At 38.1% G+C, this 24,758-nt stretch overlaps 1 protein-coding gene across 2 annotated transcripts in view; it reads left to right on the top strand.

Annotated features, from left to right (window-relative positions):
- The window catches only part of LDLRAD4 (low density lipoprotein receptor class A domain containing 4), a 607,914-nt gene that overhangs the window by 212,343 nt on the left and 370,813 nt on the right, over positions 1–24,758 (top strand). The window lies entirely within an intron of this gene.

Raw genomic sequence — 24,758 nt, 5'->3', positions numbered from 1 at the left:
AGCTTACAATGTTTGTTTGCTTCTGGGTCTTTGTTAGTCTATTTAATTGATCTCTTTTTCCTCTTTCTTCCTAAGCACTTACCAAACAGTTTTGATGATTTCTGGCTTTATGATGTACTTTCGGATCTGGTAATACTGTAGCCCCTTCATAGCTACTTTTTCCCTTTGAGATTCCAGCCCTTTTGTTCCTCCAAATTAATTTTGTTATTATTTTATCTAGTTCTATAAAGTACCCCCTTGATACTTTCATAGCTGTAGCATTAAATCTGTAAATGAATTTAGGTAGTATCATTTTTATTATATTCATGTGGTCTAACCATGATCAATGGGTAATTCCAATTAAAGTCTATTTTTATTCTTATAAATAATATTTTATAGTTGTGTAAATATGGATCCTGAATATGCTTAAATAAGCTTATTCCCAGATATTTTGTGCCTTTTGCATGAATGGTATTTTGCTTTTTTATGCTTTGCTCTTGGTTTTTAAATAATAATTAGTATACAGAAATGCTGATGATCTTTTGTGGCTTTCTTTTTTATCTTCCTACTTTACCGAAGCCATTAGTTTTATTAGTTAGTTTCTTGCCTAATTCTCTGAGCCCTTGCTACATTTAAATTAGGGTCAAGTTTCCAAAATTTCAGTTTATAACCTAGGTCCTAGGTGGTAGTATGATAAAGTGGAAAATGGAAAGTGCACTGGTTTTGGAGCCAGAAGACATAGGTTCAAATTCCAGATCTGACACCTACTACCTCTGCGATCTGTGATAGTGGACAAGAATTTAATTTCTCTTCACCACAGTGACCTCTCTCTCTCTCTCTCTCTCTCTCTCTCTCTCTCTCTCTCTCTCACACACACACACACACACACACACACACTCACACATGTGAAGAGAGGGAAAGAGAGGATTGAACATGATGATCTCCAGTATTTGTTAACTCTTAATTACTAGAATATATGCAGCATTTTAGGAATATATCTGTTGTGTAAAGCAAGTTAAAAGTGAATCTGTTCCCTTATGCCCCAAGTTTGTTTGTTTGTTTTTGGAAGGTAGATATTAAAAGATCATGATTTCCAATCTGTTAACCAACTTCTTAGCTGTTTTTTTTTTTTGAGGAGAAAATTTTGCATTAAATATTGGTTGAGTACCTGCTACTTATTTAGCTGAAAGTTTAAAGGAAAGTCTTTTAAGACTGAGACAGATGAAAAGCTTAAAAGACAGAGTTTCTGGGTAATTAATAATCAATTTATTTTTCCCCCTTTTTTAAAAAAAATTATTTATTTATTTTTAGTTTACAGCATTCCGTTCCACAAGCTTTTGAGTTCCAAATTTTCTCACCTTCCCTCCGGTGCCCCTTCTCTAAGACAGTGTGCAATCTGATATAGGCTCTACATATCCATTCACATTAAACATATTTTCACTTTAGTCATGTTCCAAAGAAGAATTATAATCAATGGAATGAACCATAAGAAAGAAGAAAAAAAAAAAAAAAGAGAGAGCATAGAATGCTTCGATCTGCATTCAGACTCTGTAATTCTTTCTCTGGATGTGGATAGCATTTTCCATCATGAGTCTTTTGGAGTTGTCTTAGAACCTTGCAAATTCATTTTTTTCATTAGGCTAGCCCACAATCAATAAATGGATGGTCAGTGGTTTCTCTCTGTAACCAAAGACATCTAATTGAGATACTGAATGCCTTAATATGCTTTTAGAAAAAGAGTTGCCCTGAAGGGTGAAAATCAACACTGATTGGTGAACAATTAATGAGGGGGTGGGCATGGTAATGAGGAGGTAGGCTAAAAGTCTTCAACTCCTCCTGCTGAGAATGTGGCTTGGTCATGAGACTCAGCTGCCTCCAGCAATCTGGACAAAGGAATCCATCTCTACACAGACCATTCTGGTTGGTTTTCTCCTTCATGAATTGAGTCACCCTAAACTTTGATGGAGGGGTAATAGGGGCATAGACTTGATGCTTTGGAGCTGGAATTCTCCTAGATTAGATTCTGTTGACACTTTAAACAGAAATAGTTGAGTGAGGTCCCGCCCAAGATTGAGGATCCTGTTTCAGAGGATTGTCCTTCAGAGACCAGCTGACTGACCTACAGGGGCTGGTCCTTGAATGAGAAAATAAAGAGAAAAAGCCTTATTCCAAATTTAATAATTAAAAATAATTTTCCTCAAGATGTGTATATCCATGTGCACATGTAGACGCACAGAGACACAAACATACATATAGATACACACACATATACACAGATGACCTCTCCAATTCCAAACTTGCTCATCTCCAGTTATGTAACGAACTTTTTCCACCAGATGATCTTTGCTATAGTACAAACTAAAGAGGACAGATTTATACTTAATATCTTTTCTTCACATCCCCCCCCCCCCCAATTTTCTTATTCCTGTTAATAACATTATTATTTGTCCACCTATTCCATACTTCAAACATCGGGGCTATCTTTGACTCTTCCATACCATTAGCACTCACATGTAATCAGTTGCTGAATCCTATCAATTGAACTTCTACCTGAACTATGGTAATAGCCTACTTGGTTCTTCTTGGCTAGTCTAATTTATGCCTCTCCCTACCCTCATCTGTCCTTCATGTTATCCTGAGATCAATCTTACCTATATCCACATATGACCATATCCCTCCTCTGCTAAAATCCAACTGTTCATTTATTAAGTCATTTCTGACTCTTTGAGACCCCATGGATTACATAGCATACCAGGCCCTTCTGTCTTCCATGATCTCCTGAAGTCTGTTCAAGCTCATGTTCATTGCTTCCATGATACCATCTATCCATCTAGTCCTCTGCCACCCCCTTCTTCTTTTGCTTTCAATCTCCTCCGACATCAAGGTCTTTTCCAGTGAGTCCCATCTTTTCATTATGTCACCAAAATATTTAAGGTTCCACTTAAGTACTTTACCTTCCAATGAATAACCTGAATTAATTTCTTTAAGGATTGACTGATTTGACCTCCTTGATGCCCAAAGACACTTACATAAGTCTTTACCAGCACTACAATTCAAAAGTGTCTATTCTGTGGTACTCAGCTTTCCTTATAGTCCAACTCTCACAGCCATACATTGCTACAGGAAAACTGTAGCTTTGACTATATGGATCTTTGTTGGCAGGCTGATATCTCTGCTTTTTAGTATGCTGTCCAGATTTGTCATAGCTTTCCTTCCACAGAGCAAGCATCTTTTAATTTCATGGCTGCAGTCACCATGTATAGTGATCTTTGAGCCCAAGAATATAAAATCTGACACTGCTCTCATTTCTTCTCCCTTTATTTGCTGGGAAGTGATGGGACCAGTTGCCAAGATCTTAGTTTTTTTGATGTTAAGCTTCAAGCCAGATTTTATACTCTCCTCTTTCATCAAGAGGCTTCTTCTTCACTCTGCAACTGTGCCTTGCATTCAGGATCTCCTGTGATTGATGCCACTCAACCTCTGCAACGTTATCTTCCACCCCTCTCTTCCACCTACTGTACACTCTGCTCAGTGTGGACGGCCTAATGATCCTTGTACGTGTTCCCCACTCTCCTGCCTCTATGCCTTTATTCATAGCTTTCTGCTAGTGACCTCTCTATCAAACTACTTCGTATTTGTGTGTACTTTTTTAAAAATTCGTTCTTTACGTATCCTTGTTTTCTCCTCTGTTAGGATGTAAGAAGTATTTAATTTATTTTATTTGCATGTCAAGTGCCTAGCACAATGCTTGGCACATACTAGGACCTTAATAAATTCTTGTTGATTTGAACGTCCTTTTCTTCTCTCCTTGACTTTTTACGTTTTCCTTATCCTTCAAGACTTATTCTTTTAAGCAATGCCCCCTTATTTAACTCCAGATTTCTTTTCTGAGCATTTACATATCTCTTTGTGCCTCTTTTATTTACTTATGATCTCAGAAGAATCACATATCCACAGCTGAAGGGCATCTCAGAGGACAATCTAGTTCATTTTACCCAGGAAGAAACTGGGGTCCATAGAGAGAAAATGACTAGCCCAGTGTCACACACTAGTAAGTATCAGAGACTAGAATTGAACCCAGGTCCTCTGACATCAAAGCCAGTCCTCTTTCCATGAGGCTGTAGCTGCTTCTCTTTCCAGGTTCTCTTTGCTAGTGAACACCTCCCTCCATCCCTCTCTCCCTTTATTCCCTCCCTCTCCCATCCTCTCTTGAGAGAGGAACATACAGAGAGACAGACAGACAGACACACCTACACACACACACCTCCTAGTAGACCGTAAATCTGTGAGGTTAAGGACTGTGTCTTTTTTCATCTGTGTCTACTATAGTGCTTCACACATAGTAAGTGCTTAATAAGTGTTTATTGAGTCAAAATGAATATAATGGGAGAGAGTAGACAAACAAGAAAAACATAAATAATCAGCTATCACAACACAAACAAGCATGTCATCTAGCAGCTTAATACTAGCAGCTCCTTAAATAAACTCTGGAAGTTGCTAGGATATTTGACGTGGCCAGATCTAGATAAGTGTAACTGGAAAAGCTTCTTGGAGGTGACTCTATTTTTAAAAACAAAAAAGGTGGAATGAAATGATTGAGGTAGGATTCCAGTTTCTTTTAAATCATTGCCCACGAATAAACTGTCTTTCCCCATAACTAGCCTACTAGGCAGGTAAGGGCCATGGGTGTTTAGAATCTATTGGTGGGAAATGTCCACCTAGCTTACCTGGCTGCTTTTTCTCAAGGTTTGTGAGAGACATTGGAATATACAGTCAGTTTTGCTATGGTACTTGTTTTGAAAATGTGAATTTCTAACGTAATTGATATATTTTGGAACATCTTGAGCACAACCTGAATTTTGAGTTTGCACATGTGCAATTTCTTTCTCAAGAAACAGAATACAGAAAACTGCACCACTTCACAATACCTCACAAGTTGCAACCCTTCAGATGCCCACTTCCATAAGCAAGCTTCTTTTTAAAGGTAAAGTGCAATGTTGATTGTATATCTTCTGATGCAGTAGGAGCTGTAAGAGGAGGAGAGCAGGTCTATATATCCCCACCTTCTGGCATGGCTTCTGGTTCAATGTGGCCTGAGGCCTGGAGTTGCAGCCGGTCCAACTTACAGGAACCTTTGCCAGCCTGGGCTGTGGGAAACTGGGTTCAGTGGATGGTACCACAATTTATTGTAGTGTTTGTATTTCTTTACCATTTGATGTGTATGAAATTGTCTCTTTTTTAGGTTTTTTCTTTTTTTAATGTCACTGATGAAGTTTTTGAGCATTGTACCCCTCATTCCATATTTCCCATAAGCTTTTTGGTTTTTATTGTGCAATTTTGCATAATATTGTGCTTTTTTGGAACCCATAGGTTGCTTTACAGTAGAAATGACTGTATTAACTAAGCTATTACTGTGGATTATAAACTGCTTGAGGATAGCCTAGGACCTTTCTGTGAGTCCCTCTCCAAAAACCTTGACACCCAAGTTACAATAAAATGTTGTTCTAACTAGGCTCTCTTAAAATTTGGTATATTTCAGTGGAGCTACAATGTGATAGACTCAAATTATAGATATGCTTATCCATGGAAATTAAAAATGTTTTGTCCCATTTTAATGGCAGTATCAGTAATTCCTGCCTGTTTTGCAAGTTAACCCTATCCAGTATTGATGAACCTAGTTTTAATTATATTGTTAACAGAATTGAAACAAGACAATTGTGCACTTTAGGTATGCTTAGAAACACTTAATCACAGAATTTGTGAATTGAAAGGGCTTTCATTAGCTGTTTAGTCCAACTCATATCCTCCATGGTTATTTGCATGACAAGTAGACATTAGGCTTCTATCAGAAAACTTTCAAGGAGGGGGAACCCACCACTTCTTGGGGCAGCTCTAATTGTTAGGAAGTTTTTCCTGACTCTTAAATCTAAAATGGCTTCACTGCAATTTCTTTTGGCTCAGCCCTCAAGAACCAAGTAGAACATATCTAATCCCTCCTCCACATGCTAGCCATTCATACACACGAAGACAGCTCTCCTATCAATTTTGAGCCTTTTTTTCTCCAGGACAAACACAACCAGTGCCTATCATTGATCCTCACATTATGTGGACATAAGACTCTTCAGCATTCTTGTTGCCTTCATGGAGGCTCTCTAGCTTATTATCAATGTTCTTCAACTGAGGTCTCCAGAATGGAGTACAGTACTTCAGAGGAGGACTGACCAGGGCAGGAGGAGTCGAGAGAGACCATTACTTCCTTATCCTGGGAACTTTTGCCTCTCTTAATGAAGACCAAGATGGCATCAGCTTTGTTGGCCAATCACACCGCTGACTCATGTTGAACTTGTGATCAGCAAAAACTCCCTAGTCTTACCAGAAAATAAATGCTTGAATATTCCCAACCCCCTTCCTCCGACCCTCCTGAAAACTTTGTGTTCAGGCTCTTTGTTGCCTCATTCATTCATCTCTCTGGCCATTCCTTCGTTCACCTGCCATTTATAAGTATCTACTTTATAAAAAGAGAGGGAATGTGACCATTTATATATGTGTGTATAATGTCACATGTAGACTTTTTTATATAAAAAGCTATGAAATAATATGGAAATCCATTTACTTTTTAAGATCCTGAAGCAGATCCAGTCACGTTCTATAATTTGCCAGGCCAAAAAATTTAAAAAAAGAAAAGCTTATATGGAGAGTTTCTCCATTAACTATCCTGGCCATTCCTTCATTCACCTGACATTTATAAGTAGCTTCTATCTATCTATCTATCTATCTATCTATCTATCTATCTATCTATCTATCTATCTATCTATCTATCTATATTTAACAGAGAGATAGTGAGGAGGACCTGGATTCAAATCTCATCTCTGACACCTACTGATTGTGAGACTTTAGGCAAGTGACTTAACCAACCTCTCAGTACTGCAGGCAATTTTCTAAGGCTAGAACTCATATAGAAGACCTGACCTGCACTGGCAGAAGTTGTTTCCTCCCCTGGGAATTCTCTACAATGAAATCACAGGTCCAGTCCCTTTTTTACCCCAATCCTTTCTCTGTATAGAGAACAGTGTTCTATGTACTGGGAAAAGTGCATGGTCCCTGTTCTCATGACTTATTTATCATAAAATAAATACTTATATGCCAAAGAGGTTGATGGCTTAGGGTATTAAAATATATGCATTTGTTTAAAGCATATCTAAAAGTTTGTCTCTGTATATTGGATCCTGAGTAGTTTGCCTACATCATCTATAATGGTCACTGTGTGGCTGATAGCTATTGGAGAAATTCTCCACATAAGCTTTTTAAAAAAAATTTTTTTGGCCCTGCCAGTTATAGAACGTGACTGAATCTGCTTCAGGATCCTAAAAAGTAAGTGGATTTTCATATTATTTCATCGCTTTTTTATATAAAAAAGTCTACGTGTGACATTATACACACATATATAAATATATATGTATATTTTTGCTTCCGTGGAATACAAATGAACATCACAGCCTGTATGTGAGTTTTCCTTGGCCACATGGGATTATAGGCCTGTGCAAAATGCTTAGCTATCTTTGTTGCTTATATGCTGACTAATCAAATCATTGATTTTTCTTTCCCCTTTGCAGTTTTAGTATCAGAATATTATTTATTTGAGGAAGCCTTTAAAATAATTCAGTGACTTTTGGTTGAATTACTTGCTTTTGTTTTAATTTTCAAGATTTAGAACGGGTATACAATTTTTATGGAAGAATATAGTCTATGTAGAGTTAATATTTGCCCTTCTCATTTTCACATGGGAAAGAAAGGAATTTCTTAAAACATTATGTTTACTAACTTGCATTTGAGCAATACATTGGCCTTTTAGTATGTATAGTTTAAGGGATATGTTGTGGTCCAGCACTGAAATAAATGTTTTGGGTTTTTGTTGTGGTTTTTTTTGGTTATACTTTTAGCTGAAAACTAGAGGCTAGTTTCATACTGTATGTTTTGCTTGAAGAATAGAATTTTTTATTTAAAAAACCTCATTAACTGTTAAAGCATTTAGGGCTGGTAGAAATTTTAGCAATTATCTGATCCAACACCATCTTTTTGCAGATTAAGAAATTAAGGCTCAGAAATATTATTTGAAAGTTTTTGATGACAGTCTTATTTTGTTTCTGCATTTTTAAAAATTGGCATATTCATCTCCTCCATCTCCTTGTCCCCATCTCATACACCCTACTATCATAAGTGAAAAAGTCTATCATATAAGTGCTTGTTGCATGAATGAGTTCATGATAGACCTTCACATTGAGCCCTCTTCCATCTCCCACCCCCGCACCCCCCAGTTGGTTTGGTCGTTGTAATGACAAGGCATGTATTTGCCTTGCTTAGGCAGATAAGTCTTAGAAAGAACGGTGTTTCTGTTAAAATCAGTTTTTTTCTGTCTAGTCTGACATGGGGTCTCAATTTAAATCCCACCTTAGACACTTATTAGTTATGTGACCCTGAGTAAGTCAACTTCGCTGTGGCTCAATGTCCTCGTCTATAAAATGGGAATACTAGCATCTACCTTACAAGGCTTTTGTTAGGATCAAATGAGTTAATGTGTGTAAAGCACTTGGCAGACCTGAAGATGTTATACAAATACAATAGCTTACTTTGACTCATCACCATGCTTGTTAGCTTCCAGCTTTGGTTCTATAGTCCGCCTCCCATCCTCCATGATGCCTCTAATTATATCAGTTGTTTATACCTTTTAACAATTCTAATATGTCTCCAGAATAGTCCTTGTGTCAAGAGTCTTTCTCACCAGAATTGCATAGGGTAGGGGAAATAAAACATGAAGGAAGGACTGAACCTTTTCCATTTTCTAAGAAATTTCCTCACAGTTTAGACTCAGGTAGGATATAGCCAGAAGCCAAGAAGCCAAGAATAAACCGTTATCGCCTCAACTTCAGTGGTAAGCTTAACACCTATAACAAAGAACCTTCCAGGGCCCAAGTCTATGATTATATTTGCCTCTTCATGAAGAAGGTATTCATGTTGATTGATATTCCAGGATACTAGAACTAAAAATTAATTGTAATCTAGATTATCTCAGGGTAGGCCTAAGGGAAGTTAGAGGAAATAAGTCTTCCATCTGTTCCTTATTTGGGGATATCCAAACATGGAGTTCCATAATCTTGTACTTCTCTGTTGCTATCTTCATTTCTCCCTGTGACCCCAGGCCAAAGGTGGCCTGTTATTGACTTGAGGAGACAGTTGGGTTTTGCAGACCATTGGGCTGTTTAGCCAAAGCTGTCTGCATCTCCCAGTTGACAGTGACTGAAATCTGCAAGGTCTCTAGGCTTTCCTTCCCTTCCCTTCCTGTTCCCATGGAAACAGAGTGTGGGGAAAACTGGGCATGGTGCTATCTTTACCCTATTTTTTGGCGATCTGACGTCTGTTTCCATGGGAACCAGAAGGGTAGGGAATGGAAGTGGAGTAAGTACAGCACTTTTAAATTTCAATGGCAACCAGCTTCCAAACTCTAAAATCTCTTTTGCCAAAGTCCACCCATAGGTGGGGGAATTCTGGAGACACTGGAGGTCTAATGATATGACTCTGAGTAAGATGTAGGGTCATCTTGTAGAGATGAGGAGGGAGGAGGGAATCATCTTTTAAAACCATTTTCAAGGTAGTAGAAAATTATTTTCCTTCCAAGAAGTCATTTTCAGGTGATGGTAGAAGCTATTTTAATAGTCATATTTAGCTATTATTTCTTATGTAATTACATTATACATTATTACATTACATTATAAAAATAGATCATTTTAGATAGGAGTAATATGTCTGAAGTAGGGAAGCCCTGTAGTGCCTAATAGTTGTCTGGATTTGGGTAGGAGAGTTTTGGCCTATGACATATAGAAAAAAGGGAATGAAATCCATAGCTGACCTATTTAAGTGCTATGAGCATTTTTGTAAAGGCCTGGATTGTCCTTGGCTAAAATACTCAAATGGATCTGTGGTCCATTTGGATTTAGATATTCTCTCTGAAGATGTATCCCATCCATGCCTATCTGCTGCATTTGACTACTATCCATGTCCTCAATGAAGGTCCCCCCTAGTGTCCATTCAGTACGTTGGAGGCCTTCCTTACTTTCTGCCGATATTTTGGAGGTATCAGTGAAGCACTTTGCCTGGTTATTTGTTATCACTTGCCCGGATCATCTGAGCTGGCCATCTTCTTTTCCTATCATACCTTTCTATCTATTAACACAGTGCCTGGCACATAGCAGGTGCCCAGCAAAAGGTTATTGACTTGACTTCCTGATAATATCTTTTACTCTAATTTTTCTTAAAAGCTCCTCATTGACTCTATGGATAGTCTCCTCATACTCACCATGAACTTCATTGTCTGTCAGTCAGCAAACATTTATTAAATACTTCCTGTGTGCCAAGCACTGTGTTAAGCACTTGGGATAGAAAAAGAGGCAAAAGACAGTTCTTGCCCTCATGCAGTGCACAATCTAATCAGGAAGACAACAGGTAAACAAATATATAAAAACAAGCTATGTATAGGAAAAGCAGGAAATAATTAAGAGAGAGATGGTACTAGAAATAAGAGGGGTTAGGAAAATTCATTTTCACTTTTCAGAGATTATTCTGTTGCTTGTCTCTCAGACACAAACCACCACCAGTAAAGTATGAAAATCTAAAAGATGGGTGGGTCATTGTTTCTGAGACAATCTTGGGATCCATTCAAGGAACTTTTTGATTTCCTGAAGGCAATGTAGGATGCTTTCCTCCTCCTATTTAGTGCTGGGCCCAATTCATTGTCCATTTATACTGCCTTTCCCTGGTAAACATATTGATAGACAAGCTCCACAAGTTGTCTTTCCGATTGTATTGCATGGTTTGGAATAAAAAAAAAGATATTCATCCACTTTGTTTTTCCTGTGTAGATGATCAGATCATATTCTTCTGAGTGTCTAGATATCTCTTCCAGGAGTCTCTTTAATGTTCTAGGGCTTGCTGGAACCAGAACTATGCTATCCACAAACAGAAATATCCGAGGAGCTCATCATCTATAGGGTGTCCCTTTTCAACTTGGACTCTGCAGTGCATCTCTGCCAACACAGTGGTGAATACCGTTGGCTAATTACATGCCATTTAACACAGTGCTTGTCACATTGTAGGTGCTTAACAAATGTTTATTGATTATGTCTCCCCTTTTATGTTTCTATTTTTTGATTGTCTTTTTGAGATGACTGGAATTCATTAGGGTTCATCAAGGTAGTCCATTTTTCTTTTGGCCTTCCTTACAAAAATACAATCTTTTTCTGAACTCTTGCTGATTTCATTTGCTTATCATCAGACTTTAGTTCTTTTGAGTGTCTGTTCTTGACAGTCTAATTTTATTATTTGCTATTCACTCTAGTAACTAGTGAACATTTATTGAGCACTTGGCATAGAACTGGGATTCTTTATCTGGGATCCATGAACTTGTGCTTTTAAAAAAAATATTTTGATAGAGTAAGAGGCTTTGGGGATGGAGTGAACTTCTAGAATGAAGAAGAGGTTACTGGGATGTTGTAGAAGAAACCCAGGAGAGTCAGGATTCTGCCTGTAGAGGGATGAAGTCTTCACATGACAAGTTCTCACCTCTTTTCCTTGTGCAAGGCTGTTTTCTCAAGCTGCCCTGTGGTCAGTTAGTTTGGTTTCTCAGGGCAGTTTTTTTTAAAATTTATTTTTATTTTTTTGCTGCAAAGAAAGTATCTAATGTTTGAAAATATTTTGTAACTAATATAATTGGTTTAATTTGTAATCCTATGTATTTTGTTTTATGCATTTAAAAATATTATTCTGTAAAGAAGCTCTTTGGTTTCACCAAATTGCCAACAGGGACACACCAAAGGTTATGAACTCTTGGACTAGAGCCTTCTACAAAGTAGTGTGGGGATTTGTGATGTTCACCCTTCATGTATCTTAGCCTATGCACATTTGTTTCTATGGTTGACTTCCTTCAGGATATATATCAGTAGTGAAATTGGTGGGTTACAGGATATGGGCAGTTTATTCACTTTTCTTTTGTGATTCCAAATTGGAATCCAGAGTGACTAAATCACTTCACAACTCCACTAACAAATGGTACATCAAAGAGCCTGTCTTCTCACAACTCCTCCAACACAAACTGTTCCCATCTTTTCTTTTTTATTTCCATGTGGTTCAACATGAAACCTCACTTGTTTTAATTTGCTTTTTTTTCCTATTAGTGATTTGGCGCATGGTTTTATGTGGTCATATATGGAATGAGAGAAGGAAAGGGTTCAGATTATGACCCCAAAATTTTGAAGGGAGGCAATGGGTAGAAAGGTGGTGCTTCGTTCAGAAAGAGAAATGTTCAACGGAAAAGATGATAAACTCAATTTTAGTTATATTCCATCCTGGGCATTGGTGGCACATCTGGATGTACAATTATTCCTTCCACATTGTGACATTCCCTGTCACAGTTTCGGTATATCAGGAGTTGGCAAAAGAAATTAAATGGGAAAATTTGGGGAGTTTCGTGGGAGCTTCAGATGACATGCAAAGGCCAGCAGATGACACAGAGCCTATGACCAAATACTTAGTCCAAATTTTACAATAAGGTATTGTAAACACCTCATAAAAGAAAAAAAAATTCAGACCTTCTCTGGTACAAAGAGAGGGCCAAAAAATTTTACGGGGATTTTGCAAATCTTGCAGGTGCCACACCCCTAACACCCCCTATGTGGAAGGGATAACTGTAGTTATCCAGCAGGCAATCAGAAGTACAGTACGGCATTTGTGGGGATAAGTTGAAGGTAGAGATGAAAATTTGAAAACCATCCACATTGATAGAATTGAAGCTAGGCAATGGTTGAGATTATCAAAAGAGACTAAGGTAGTACAGAGACAGAAATAAGCCTAAGCCTAAGAAACACTCAGCTTTAAGGGACTGAGGAGAAGGAGAAGTTTGAAAAAAAAAAAGATGCAGACAAAGAACAGTTACAGAGGAGTTAATAAAGAGTAAAATCAGTACAGTGCATTATCACAGAAAGTCCAGGAGGAGTTGATACCTAGAAGAAAAAGGTAACAAGGGGTAGAATTCCTAAATAAACAAGGGATAGAAGAGATCATGAAAGATAAATAGACAATTTTGACACCACTAAATTTAAAAGATTCTACCAAATAAAATCAATGAAGACAAAATTAGAAAAGCAGTGGTGAAGTGGGAAAAATACACCAAATATCACTGATAAATGTCTTAATATACAAAATAAAAAGAGAATTGACCCAAATATATTACACAAAAATTTCCCTAAGAGATAATTGCTCAAAGGATATTAACAAATAGTTTTCCAAGACATTCAGTCAGTAGTCCAGTTCTATAATCCCTGCTGCTAACAATACATTTTTCATCCAGCCTTTCTTCTCCTTAATTCTATTACAATCACCCTAGTTCAGGCCTTTATCTCTTGTATCCCTCATAATAGCCTCCTCATTGATCTTTAGTCTTTTCTTTTCTTAAACTATTCTCATCATTGCTGAATATTCCTTAAAATACACCAACATCTTTATGACATTCCTTTAGTCAAACACCTGCAGTATCTTCCTGATATATAATGAACAGAGATTAAGCTTCTAATCTTGTCATTTAGAGCCACCTACAATCTGACCTCAGTATGCCTGTCTAGCCTTATCTTACACTGCTGCCCCTCACCCATGTCTTTAATGGATTATTCTCTCTCCTACAGTCTTGTCCTGTCCTCTCCTTTCTCTGTGTGTTTGGCTCAGACCATTCTCCATGCCTAGGATGGGCTTCTCAAATGCCTACCTTACAACCTTTATCTATCGATGCCACATGTTCTTCTCCTCCTTTTACAGTCAATTCAATGCCACTTCCTCTATGAAACCTTCCCTGTCCTCCGCGCCCTCCCTGCCCCCACCATGAAAATCATGTCTCTGTACTTCAAAATGCTTTTTTTTGCACTAATCCCTTTTTCCGCTGTATTGTAGTTAATGTATTTACCTTCCCCTTAGGATACTGTAAACTCTTTGAGAACAGGACCTGTGTCAAATTCATCTTTTTATCCCCTAAACCTGGGATAGTGCTTTGTATGTAGGTGTTTAATAACTGTCTTATTGAGTACATATTGAGGGAAAAAGGTAGAGATGTCTGTTTTCCCCTGTTTTCCTTTGCCTCATGCAAAGCCAGGGTCTGTGCCTGTTTCAGTGCCCTGAAGTTTCTTGGCCTAATTATGATCATCTGGTAGCTAACATGATGCTATTATCTTCCTGTGGTAAAATCCTCCCTCTTCTTCTGTATTTCTTACCTCCCCCTTCTACCTACCTTTTCATTATTCATCTCACTGTGGTATGGAGGCCAGCATCTGTGAACCTTTCTTAGAAGATGTATGCTGACAGGCATGCTATAGGTCTGAAGGTAGGATTGTCAGTTAACACCCGCAGATCCCAGAGGATGAGAAGAGCATGCATTGGTATATTGACTGATTGGTGTTCCTACCTTTTCCCTTCCTCTTGTCCTCTGTCCTTTCCTCTTCTGTCCTCTCCTCTCCTGTCCTCTCCTTTCTTCCCCATTCTCCCCATCTTCCCCTTCCCTCCCTATTCCCTCCTCTCCCCTCCCCTCTCCTGCCCTCCCCTCTCCTCTCCTCTCTTCTCCTCTCCTCTCCTCTCCTCTCCTCTCCTCTCCTCTCCTCTCCTCTCTTCTCCTCTCCTCTCCTCTCCTCTCCTCTCCTCTCCTCTCCTCTCCTCTCCTCTCCTCTCCTCTCCTCTCCTCTCCTCTCTTCTCCTCTCCTCTCCTCTCCTTTCCTCTCCTCTTCTCTCCTCTCCTTCCCTCCCCTCTTCTCTCCTCTCCTCCTCATCCTCTCTGGTCCTCTCCTCCCTGTCCTTTCCTCTCCTGAGATCTCCTTTCCTCTCCTGTCCTCTTCTCCTCATCCTCTCTGGTCTTCTCCTCTCCTGTCCTCTTCTTTCCTCCCCTGTCATATCCTCTCCCCTCCTGTGCTCTCCTCCCCATCCTCTTCTCCCTTCCCCTCTCCTGTCCTTTCCTCTCCTCTCGCTCCTTTCTTGAGAACATATTACTGGACAGCATAATATACACATCACATTTTCCCAGACCTTTTCCTAGTTAATGTCATACGGTCAGATACTATGTAGCTAAATACAGAAAATAATTGGAATAAGAAAGCATGATTTAAGTTGTATTTTCAGAAGTTCAAATTTGGCGAACTGCAGCTGGGACCCAGTAGTTTTATTTCTCGGTATCCCAGAAATCTTTTAAATGAGATCTAATGACGGGCTTAGAAGGTGAACAGATCCATTTATGATGAAGCATACATAATAATGTCTTTTCTCAATTCTAACACATTGTTCCAAATGAAATTGATTTCTACAGCAGCTGATGCAAAACAAGCAATATTCAACACACATGAAGGGTCTTGTATATTGTAAGAGGTTTGCTCACATTACATTTGTTCCTGGAGACAACCACTACTGTATTACAAGGGTCATGAGAGCACAGGCTCTAATGCTGTTGCCTGGGGTGTCCTGCTGGTACACACAGTACCTGTATGCATTTCCTTTAACTCTCAATAGCATTGCTGTGGCTTTACTGTGGGCATTGTGGCACAGGCATAAGGTGTGTATCACCGAGGCAGCAGAAATTGGTCTAATAATGAACTTTTTATGTTTGGCCAGAGTTTTTAAGAATATACAGGGGCAGGATTTGTGGAGTACCATTAGTTAAATACTAGGGAGCCTTTACCCTAAATTCCTTGCCCTCTCGAACAGCTGCTCTTCATGACACATGCATTTTCAGAGCGCTGACTGATCCAGCCTTCCAGGAAGATGTGAAACCCTATCGGTGTTTCCTTAATATATGTGGAGTCAGGGATTGCTCATTAAACTGCTTGGTGTGCCTGAGCCTCTCACAGATGCAGTGTTCTTTATTGTATGTAACTGTAATACTGAGAGCTCGTTTCTGAGGATCCCACGTTGAATTGATGCCAGACCTCTTCCATGACATCAGCTCTGTGTGGTGGCCCTCGGATGGGCGGTATTTTGAATTATGTCCTGAAGACGTCTGTCAAAATGTGTATCTTGTTGAGCCTATGCAACCAGATTAAGTCATTCCACAAAAGTGAGTTGATTTGGCTAATCTAACTTCCATGCCCCATCCGGAACTGTCTGTGGATAAAAGTTTATGGTATAACGCTAAGGGCATTCTTCACAATTTTGCTCTTGGCCTTTTTTTTTTTGGCTCTTGTAGGAAGGAGGGTGTACTCTTTTGGAGAATGTGCATATAGGGGGAACTCTTGAAGTCATGAATAATTGTTGTTTGTGGTTTCTAAATTTTATTCCCCCCAAAAAAATAATAAAAAAAGAAGACAATGAGATGTCAACAAAGCTTGGATTCTGATAGTGTGTATGTATGTACTGTTGATTTCAGAGTTAGGACGTTGTTTCCATCCTTCCTCTCTACCTCTTTTCTCCATTCTTTCAAAGGAAGTCTGTGTGTGTGTGTGTGTGTGTGTGTGTGTGTGTGATTGTGAACCACCCAGGAATCCTAAAGGTTGGCTATGTGAATGATACACAGATGCAACTAAATTAAAAGCATTTGGCCCTGCTGGAATCCTGGGCAGCCCCTGAGTGTTAAAGAGGCTTACCTCAGAGCTCTCTCTCTCTCTCTCCCCCCACCTCTTCTTCCCTCCCTAACCCTCTCTCTTTCCCTCTTTCCCTCTCCTAGTCCCTCTCACTGGTCACTTCTAGAACCTGAGGGAGCTAGGAGGTGCAGTGGAGTCAGGAACACATGAGTTAAAATCTTGCCTCAGATTCTTACTAGCTGTGTGACCTTGAGGAAATCAATGAACTTCTGTTTGCCTCAGTTTTCCCATCTTTATATTGGGGATAATAACAGCATTTAGCCCCAAGAGTTGTTATGAGGATAACATAAGATAATATTTGTAAAGCACTTGGCACAGTGCTTGGCAATAGTACATGTTATAGAAATGCTAGCTTTTATTATCATTATTACTATTATTATTAACTTTATGGAAATATTTAAGGAAAATATTAGTGGAGTTTACTTTTCCTTGAACATTGAGTTTGGAAAGAGAATAACTTGATAAGTTGTTTTCTCAAAGTAAAAACCAACCAGCAAAACCAGATGGTTTTTTTTTTTAAATTTAAAGGTAGGTGAATATGGGCAACTATGGGAGAACTCTCTTTGTCAAGATGTGGCATATTTTGATTATAGAAAGAAAAATAAAATTCAGGGCTTAGGGGAATAGAGAAAATAACTGTTATTGTTCAGTCGTGTCTGACTTTTCATGATCCCATTTGGGGTTTTCTTGGGAAAGATACTAGAGTGTTTTGTTATTTCCTTCTCAACTCATTTTTTACAGAAGAGGAAACTAAGGCCAACAGGGTTAAATGACTTGCTCAGGGTCACGTGGCTAGTAAATATCTGAGTCCAGATTTGAACTTAGGAAACATGAGTTTTTCTGACTCTAGGCCCTACACTCTCTCCACTGCACCACCTAGCTGCCCTTAGAGAAACAAAGGAAATAACTGGGTAGTACTAATGGCTGAAATTACGCAGATAATTTATTTTTACAGAAGATGTCAGTTTATATAATTTATCAGTTTTATTAGCTTTTAAGCAACTAATAAAGCAAGCTCCCCAAGATTTTGTAACAGATAAAAGAGAACTGGGTACATCAGATTGTGAAGTGGGGCTTTGTACTGAGGCCACAGTGTTGACTTCTGTCTCAAAGCATACCTCACAGGCTTAAGGAATGATTATGAAGGAAATGAAAAATACAAAAACTTTCTATCACTGGAACAAATAAAGAAAAAAAATGAGTGTAAGAAATCTTAGCTACATTTAAGATATACCTTTTGATACCAGAAACAAATACAATCACCACTCCCATTGGTGGATTTCTCTGATATTTCAAAACCTGAATGAATTTTTTTTAAAGATTCTTAAGAAGCTGTGCCTTCTTACTTGTCTGGGTAATTTCCTTTTTTGTCATTTTTCTTCTTTACCTGCTCTGCTAAACTTCATACCAAGTGCCTCCCCCACACATTCTCACTAATTTTTGCATCTTGTTTCCTATATCCATTATTAATTGTAGTTGGCATGGGAGGAATTTGTGTTTTGATTTTTATCTATTGAGAAGTCTTTTCTCCAAGAGAGTACAGTAGGAGGAGGTTCCCTAAAATATCAAATATTTCAAATTGATGGCTCTTTATCGAAAGACAGATTAGAAGACAGAGTTAAGAGGCTTTAAAATATTTTAATAACAATAGCTGACATTGACTTGTACAGTGCTTTACTTTAAAATATATTTAATTTAATTTATACATGGAAACCAAGTGAATAAACTACCTGTGCCCCTTATCAATACAGATCAGCACTTTCTTTGCAACTAAGACTCTTAGAGAGTTGTCTTGGAGCGCAGAGAGGTTAAGAGACTTACTCAGGATTACACAGCCAGTATGTGTGCGATGGAGTGCTAGGTGTGTAGTCAGGAAGACTTAGCTTCCTGAGTTCAAATAAGGCCTCAGACACTTACTAGCTGTTATGACCTTGGGCAAGTCACTTAATCCTGTTTGCCTCAGTTTCCCAATCTGTAAAATGAGCTGGAGAAGGAAATGGCAAACCACTCCAGTATCTTTGTCAAGAAAACCCCAAATGGGGTCATGAAGAGTCAGATGTGACTGACAAATGTGTGAGAAGTGGGACTTGAAGACCATCTTACTATCCATTAAGCCATGTTGCTTTTCAGTGTGCTTTGAATGTATGTGACCCTCATGTGACTTTCACAGTGGCCTTGTCAGGGAGTTACTATAGGTGTCATTACCTCCTGTTTACCAAAAAAGGAAGCCAAGAACCAGGAAGATTAAATGATCTCTCATGGACACACAGCTAGCAAATGTTAGTCAGTATTTGAATGCAGCTCTCTCCTGACTCAGAGTCTAAATTTCTTTCCACTGTATGACACAATGAAGGCTTTTCAGCCTTCTGAGGATTAACTGGTGTTCTCTGGTTCTTTATCATCTATTTAAAGATAGAGACAATAAAAAAATTCACCGGGAATATTTTGACACATGTGTGCATATTATATATGCACACACATCATACATATATTCTAGTTCATCTTTTGTAGGACTTTAGTGGCTGTGGGTGAGTCTTCAGGATTCCATTTTCTCCTGGCTCTGCTTGTGTGAGCTCAGCCAAATCATTCTCCTTCCCTGAGCCTCCTTGTCTATAAAATGAAGAAATCAAACTACATGGCTTCAGGTTCTTTCCAGCGCTGGATCTATGATCCTACCTAAAAATGTAGAGTGTTGAGCTAACAATTCTTTCGGACACCTACATTCCCAAGATTCTCTCTTTCCCCCTCTCCAACTCATTGAATGAACTAAATAATTTGTATTATGTGAAACTCGAATAAATAAAGAAACCAAATCAGAAGTCTAAGAGGAAGATAAGGGTATACATACTTTTGAAGATCCAAACCTGATTTCTCGAACTGATTTGCTCTCAGTGCAATTGGGCTTCTAAGTCACACAAACACAGGCTCTAATTTGGGCTTTTTTTGGAACTGGCATAATAGACACTGTCAATGGCAAGTCTATGTTCAGGATTGCCAAGAAAATCTTTTGTTATTTAACACCTTTAAAACATAGGAATTAAAAATAGACATTTAGTGCATTAAAAGATAAGAGGGTCCAAATCATGGAATTTTAGAGCTGGCAGTAACCTTAGTGGCCATCCAGTGCCACCCCATCAATTTGTACACGAGAAAACTGAAGCCTCTAGAGTGAGTTTAAAAACTAGATGTATAATTGAATTTATATAGAGAACTCCAAGTGAATAAACTACCTCTGCCCTTTACTGATACAGATCAGCACTTTCTTTGCAACTAAAACTCTTAAGAGAGCTGCCTGGGAGTACAGAGAGGTTAATTGTCTTATCCAAGATCACACAGCTAGTCTGTGAAAAGTGGGTCTTGAAGGCCAGCTTTTTATCCACTTAGCCATTCTGCTTCTCAGTGTACGAGGTCACAGACTACAAGGCAAAGCTGGGATTAAAACGCATCCTTACCTCCAAATCTAATGTTCTTTTCATGACCCAGCCTGTTTATTCTCCTCCTTATCTCCCCCAAGCCCCAATAGATTATAAACTGCCTTAGTGCAAGGACCATATTTCTTTATAACCTCATTAAAGTACATTCTGTACCCTCTGGGAACTCAGTGGATGTTGACTGACACTTGCAGAGACCTTCAGCTAGGCTGTCAATTCTATGTATGTTCATGGATTTTGGAGAAAATCATGCAAAAAAGTGTGAAGTCTTTTTCCCAAGTGACATGGTGATTTTAGTGTCAGAGTCAGGAATAGATCCTAGATTTCCTTTTTCTCACAGCTACCTCAAAAACTGTTTGTCATCTCTATTCTAAATGAACCAGCAAGTTTGAAAATTTTTCATGTACTTTTTTTCAGAAGTGCAAAGCAACTTACATGTAAAATGTTTATTTGAAATAATTTCCTATTTTAAAATAGCTCCACAGCTTATCAAGGTGAATGTGTCTTTGTGTCTTTGTCTTCCTTCTCTCCCTGGAACATTTTTGTTGGAAGCGGTGACAAGAGACCATCGACATCATTTCTGAAGACTGCCATAACTCTGATCATTTTCCTTACAACATATAGTCTATCCAGTTTCACCACTCAGCCATCTCCTAGGTAACTAGCACTTAGCCAACGAAACAGACTGTCCACAGTGAAAGGAAATTAAAAAAAAATTAAACTGCAGTGTTTACACTTTTTTTGAATACTTGATTTGCTTAAAATATTTTTTTGAAGTTACCAGGTTTCAAAAAAGTCTGTTTCACTTCTCTCTTAAATTTTGATCTCTTTGCCTAGTTTGTGACCCTACTCGGTCCCCTGCAAATAGATGTCTCTGTAGTACAGTCAGTGTAAGTTCATGAAAACTGTCATCTGTCAAAGACTAAATTTTAATTCCTAAGGGATTACAGTGATTGAGTTTGACCCAAGTCCTCATGAATGAGTGGCAAAGCAGATCTAATTCCACAACTTATTTGGTTAGGTTTTGTGGGTGTTCATTTTCTTCTCTCTCTTTTTTAATGTCCCTTCCTGTGGGGGTGTTTTCCGTTTGATGCACTTTATTTCCTTAGTAACTGTTGCATTGTTATGGGAGGTGCTTAATGTCATTCTCAAGTACAGTCTTGAAGCAATTTATTTCCTGGTTAGTCTTCCCCCATCTTCATAGTGAGAAGAGAACATCTATGTTATGCCTTGGCACCTGAGTGATGGGCACTTTGGATTTAGGTGCGTGAGGGTGTGGCTCAGGAGTACTCTGACCTGGGGTGAGTCTTTCTCCCTTTTCATCCCCCTCTTGCCTCTTTTTAAGGGGGTTTTCTTCTGAGATACTGTAAGGGTCAAACATCTAGGGATTAATGTTTGGGAAAGCGCTTCATTTTCTTTGGTATAGTGGAAAGATACTAGCTATGTGTGACCTTAGGTAGGTCATTTTACCTCACTGACCTTCAAATTCCTCATCTCTAAATGGTCTCTAAGAACTCTTTAAGCTATGAATCTTTGATCCTCTCATCCTACAAATACTGAAGAGATTTGGGTTCTAATCTCAGCCCTACTATTTGCTATCTGGCATTGACTACCTCAGTATCTCAGGGCTGCACTTTTCTCATCTGTAAAAAGAGGGAGTTGAATGAGATGATCTCCAACGTCTCTTCTAGATCTAAAATTCTGTGTTTTTCAGGAATATATTACAGAAGTGAAAAATCCATTCATTTGTTTTTTTTTAATAAGGCACACTGGGAGCCCAACTAGTCAATTCAGAAATTATGGAACCTACTAGAAATAGAATATCTTGTCATTATTATAGCAACCATTTGAGCATAGTTAATATCTAGCACAACGTCCAGGGCAAAATTGTTTCTCAGCTCATAATTTGGAGAATTAATTTTTAGAGTGTTTCTGGAATACCTCTTGTGTGTACAGTCCTACATTCGCTATAGAATACCTGAGTGGTTTGCCATTTCTTCTTCAGCTCATTTTATAGATGAGGAACTGAGGTGAACAAGTTAAGTGACATTCCCAGGGTCCCACAGCTAGTAAGTGTCTGAGGCTGGATTTGAACTCTTCATGGGTCTTCCTGATTCCAAGCCCAATGCTCTATCCACTGCGCCATCTCGCCCTAAAGAAAACCTATAAATACGAAATAGGTAAGGCATATAAAGGAGATGATAGGGTGCCACCTATTATTGTTACTTTGACTTTTCGTTGTTTAGGAAGAATCACCATTTTAGCTGTCATTCCCAATAAATTTTGTTAGTGTCCATGAAAGCTATGTCATTGCTGGGCAAGTGAACCAATTGGGAGAACAAACTTACGAAAAGATGAGGCAGCTGTAACTCTGGACAGTGAAACTTTGGGGATCTAAACTTTTGGTGGTCTCGGTTATCTTTTGCTTTTGATTGTATGAAGTCTTTCTCCTGTATGTTTCTGGGGAAGGCATTTAGATGAACAGTTGATGAGAAGAAAACAGTTCAAGAAGTGAAAAAATTCAAAGCAGTGATCGTAGTAGAAAAGTTACTGGAGAAAAGATTCAGAGTCTGTGTTAGAATATGCAAATTATATATTACTTTTATGCTGATATAATTTAGTCTTCCCAATTATTTCATAGGTCCATCTTTAACCTTCATAGCAATTGCTCTTCAGAATTTTAGCAAAGACAGGCTTTTCAGGGTGTTCCAACAGTTTTAATCTGGTGGCATACCTTTCTGTCATGGAATAAATAAGTTTGAGAATGAGAGGGCAGATAGATAGTCACAGGAAAGGAAAACAGTAATTTTGTTTCCCTCCCACCACTACCCATACCCACCTACAGATTTCCCATGGTCATGTGAAATGTGAGCGATGCGATAGTTGAAATTTTTTAAAGCACAGTAGCACCATAAATAAAACAAAACCAACACAAAACACCACTCAAACTTGTTTTTCATCTCTCAGACCAGACCGAGAATGGGAGCAAATAAAGTGCAAGAATTCCTGTGGAAATGAATTGATTCATTCAACAAATATTTATTCAACTCCTATTATGTAGTTTGATGCAGGGGAAAGAGTGCTATACGAATACTCAGAGGACCTATTTTTTAAATCATCTTGGCTTGGGTCACTTACCTGGGTGACTTTAGCCCAGGGCCTCCATCTCTCTGGGTCTCAGTTCCCTCATTTGCAAAATGAGATATTGGACCAGGTGCTTTGTAGGGTCCCGTGTAAATTAATCCATATCCCATAGGTCCTACATGCAAAACAGTGGGCTAAGTACTATCGAGAATTCAAAGAAGGGTGGGACAGTCCCTTCTCTCTGTTGTCTGATAGGGAAAATTGCATAATTCCACAACTAAATATGAGTTAGAATGTTTAAGTGTAGTACGAACATAATGGTTTGGGGATTCAGAGAAGGGAAAAATTATTTTTGCATGGGGGATGGATGGTGGAACACTTCTAAGAGGGAGTGATTAGCTCAAAGAGATTATAGAATGGGGGCCGAGAAAAAATCTGGGCATTAAATGGGTGATTTCCCTCTTTCTCCTCCGTCAAGTTAGGTAAGTTCAAGATGGCAAAATTGAAAAGTAGAATTACTTGTTGTGGTTGTTGTTTTTAATTGCATCTTGACTAAATTAGGCTACTTTAAAGACTGAAATTCTCTGGGATATGGAGATAGGAGATTTCAGAAGGAAATGTTTCCTGTGCTCTTAACCAATTTAGAAACATTCATTACATATAAATAGTGATTTACTAATTAAAATTCTTCTCATCTTTTCATTAACCATACCACTAATGATTTCTGTAATATTCTTCATTCTGTTAGCTTATAGGTACTTGAAAGCAGGTAAATCACATTACTTTTAAAAATCATCTATACTGTAGATTTTATATATGCATCAATTGGACCTTCTGTTAAATTAGTCTGAATTAGAGATGTTTGACTTTATATATAGCCTGTACTTACTTGGATAAAACAAAAAGTCATATTCTGTGCCCTTTTGTAAATTGTTCCTTGTATAGTTCCCTTCTTTGAAGTGAATGTAAAATAACTTACCAATTCTTTTTAAGAAAGTTTTCTTTTCCTTGTTCCACTTGGTGAAAAAGAAAAATGTGATTGTAGTTTCTGATTGTTAAAAAATTGACTAGGAGGAAATAATTATAATGGGAATAAAATTCATCCTTCTCTATCAGTGATAATTTAAATTTAATGTCCATCATCTATTTTTAAAAGTCTGGCCCTTTAGTCTTCTCATCTTTTTTTCTTTATTGGCTGCTCAGCAATAACCATGCAAAAGAAATATCTGTAAAGAATTTTGTACTATGCTTTTATTTTAAAGCATGTACAAAACAACTTAGGAACTAGATCGACTCTTCTTTTTGATCCTTAATTTAAAATTAAATATACATGTATATGTGTATATACATGTATGTACATATATGTATGTATAAAGAGTCTGAGAAATCTATGCAAGATATCTCTGTTTTCATTTTTTACGGATTTAACATAAACATTGATTTCATTGGATTTTTTTCCCCACTGAGTCTTATTGAACTATAGGAGAAAAGGGTTATAGAACTCATTCTTCCTGTTCTCTTCCCACTTTCAGTAGCTTGAGAAATATTTTCATTATTTTAAACTTCCCTGTAACTGAATACACTGATATAAGCCAAAGACATAGGAACACTA

The sequence above is a fragment of the Trichosurus vulpecula genome, chromosome 1, assembly GCF_011100635.1.
Source record: "Trichosurus vulpecula isolate mTriVul1 chromosome 1, mTriVul1.pri, whole genome shotgun sequence".
NCBI lineage: Eukaryota > Metazoa > Chordata > Mammalia > Diprotodontia > Phalangeridae > Trichosurus > Trichosurus vulpecula.
This window is presented reverse-complemented; position numbering and strand designations above follow the sequence as displayed.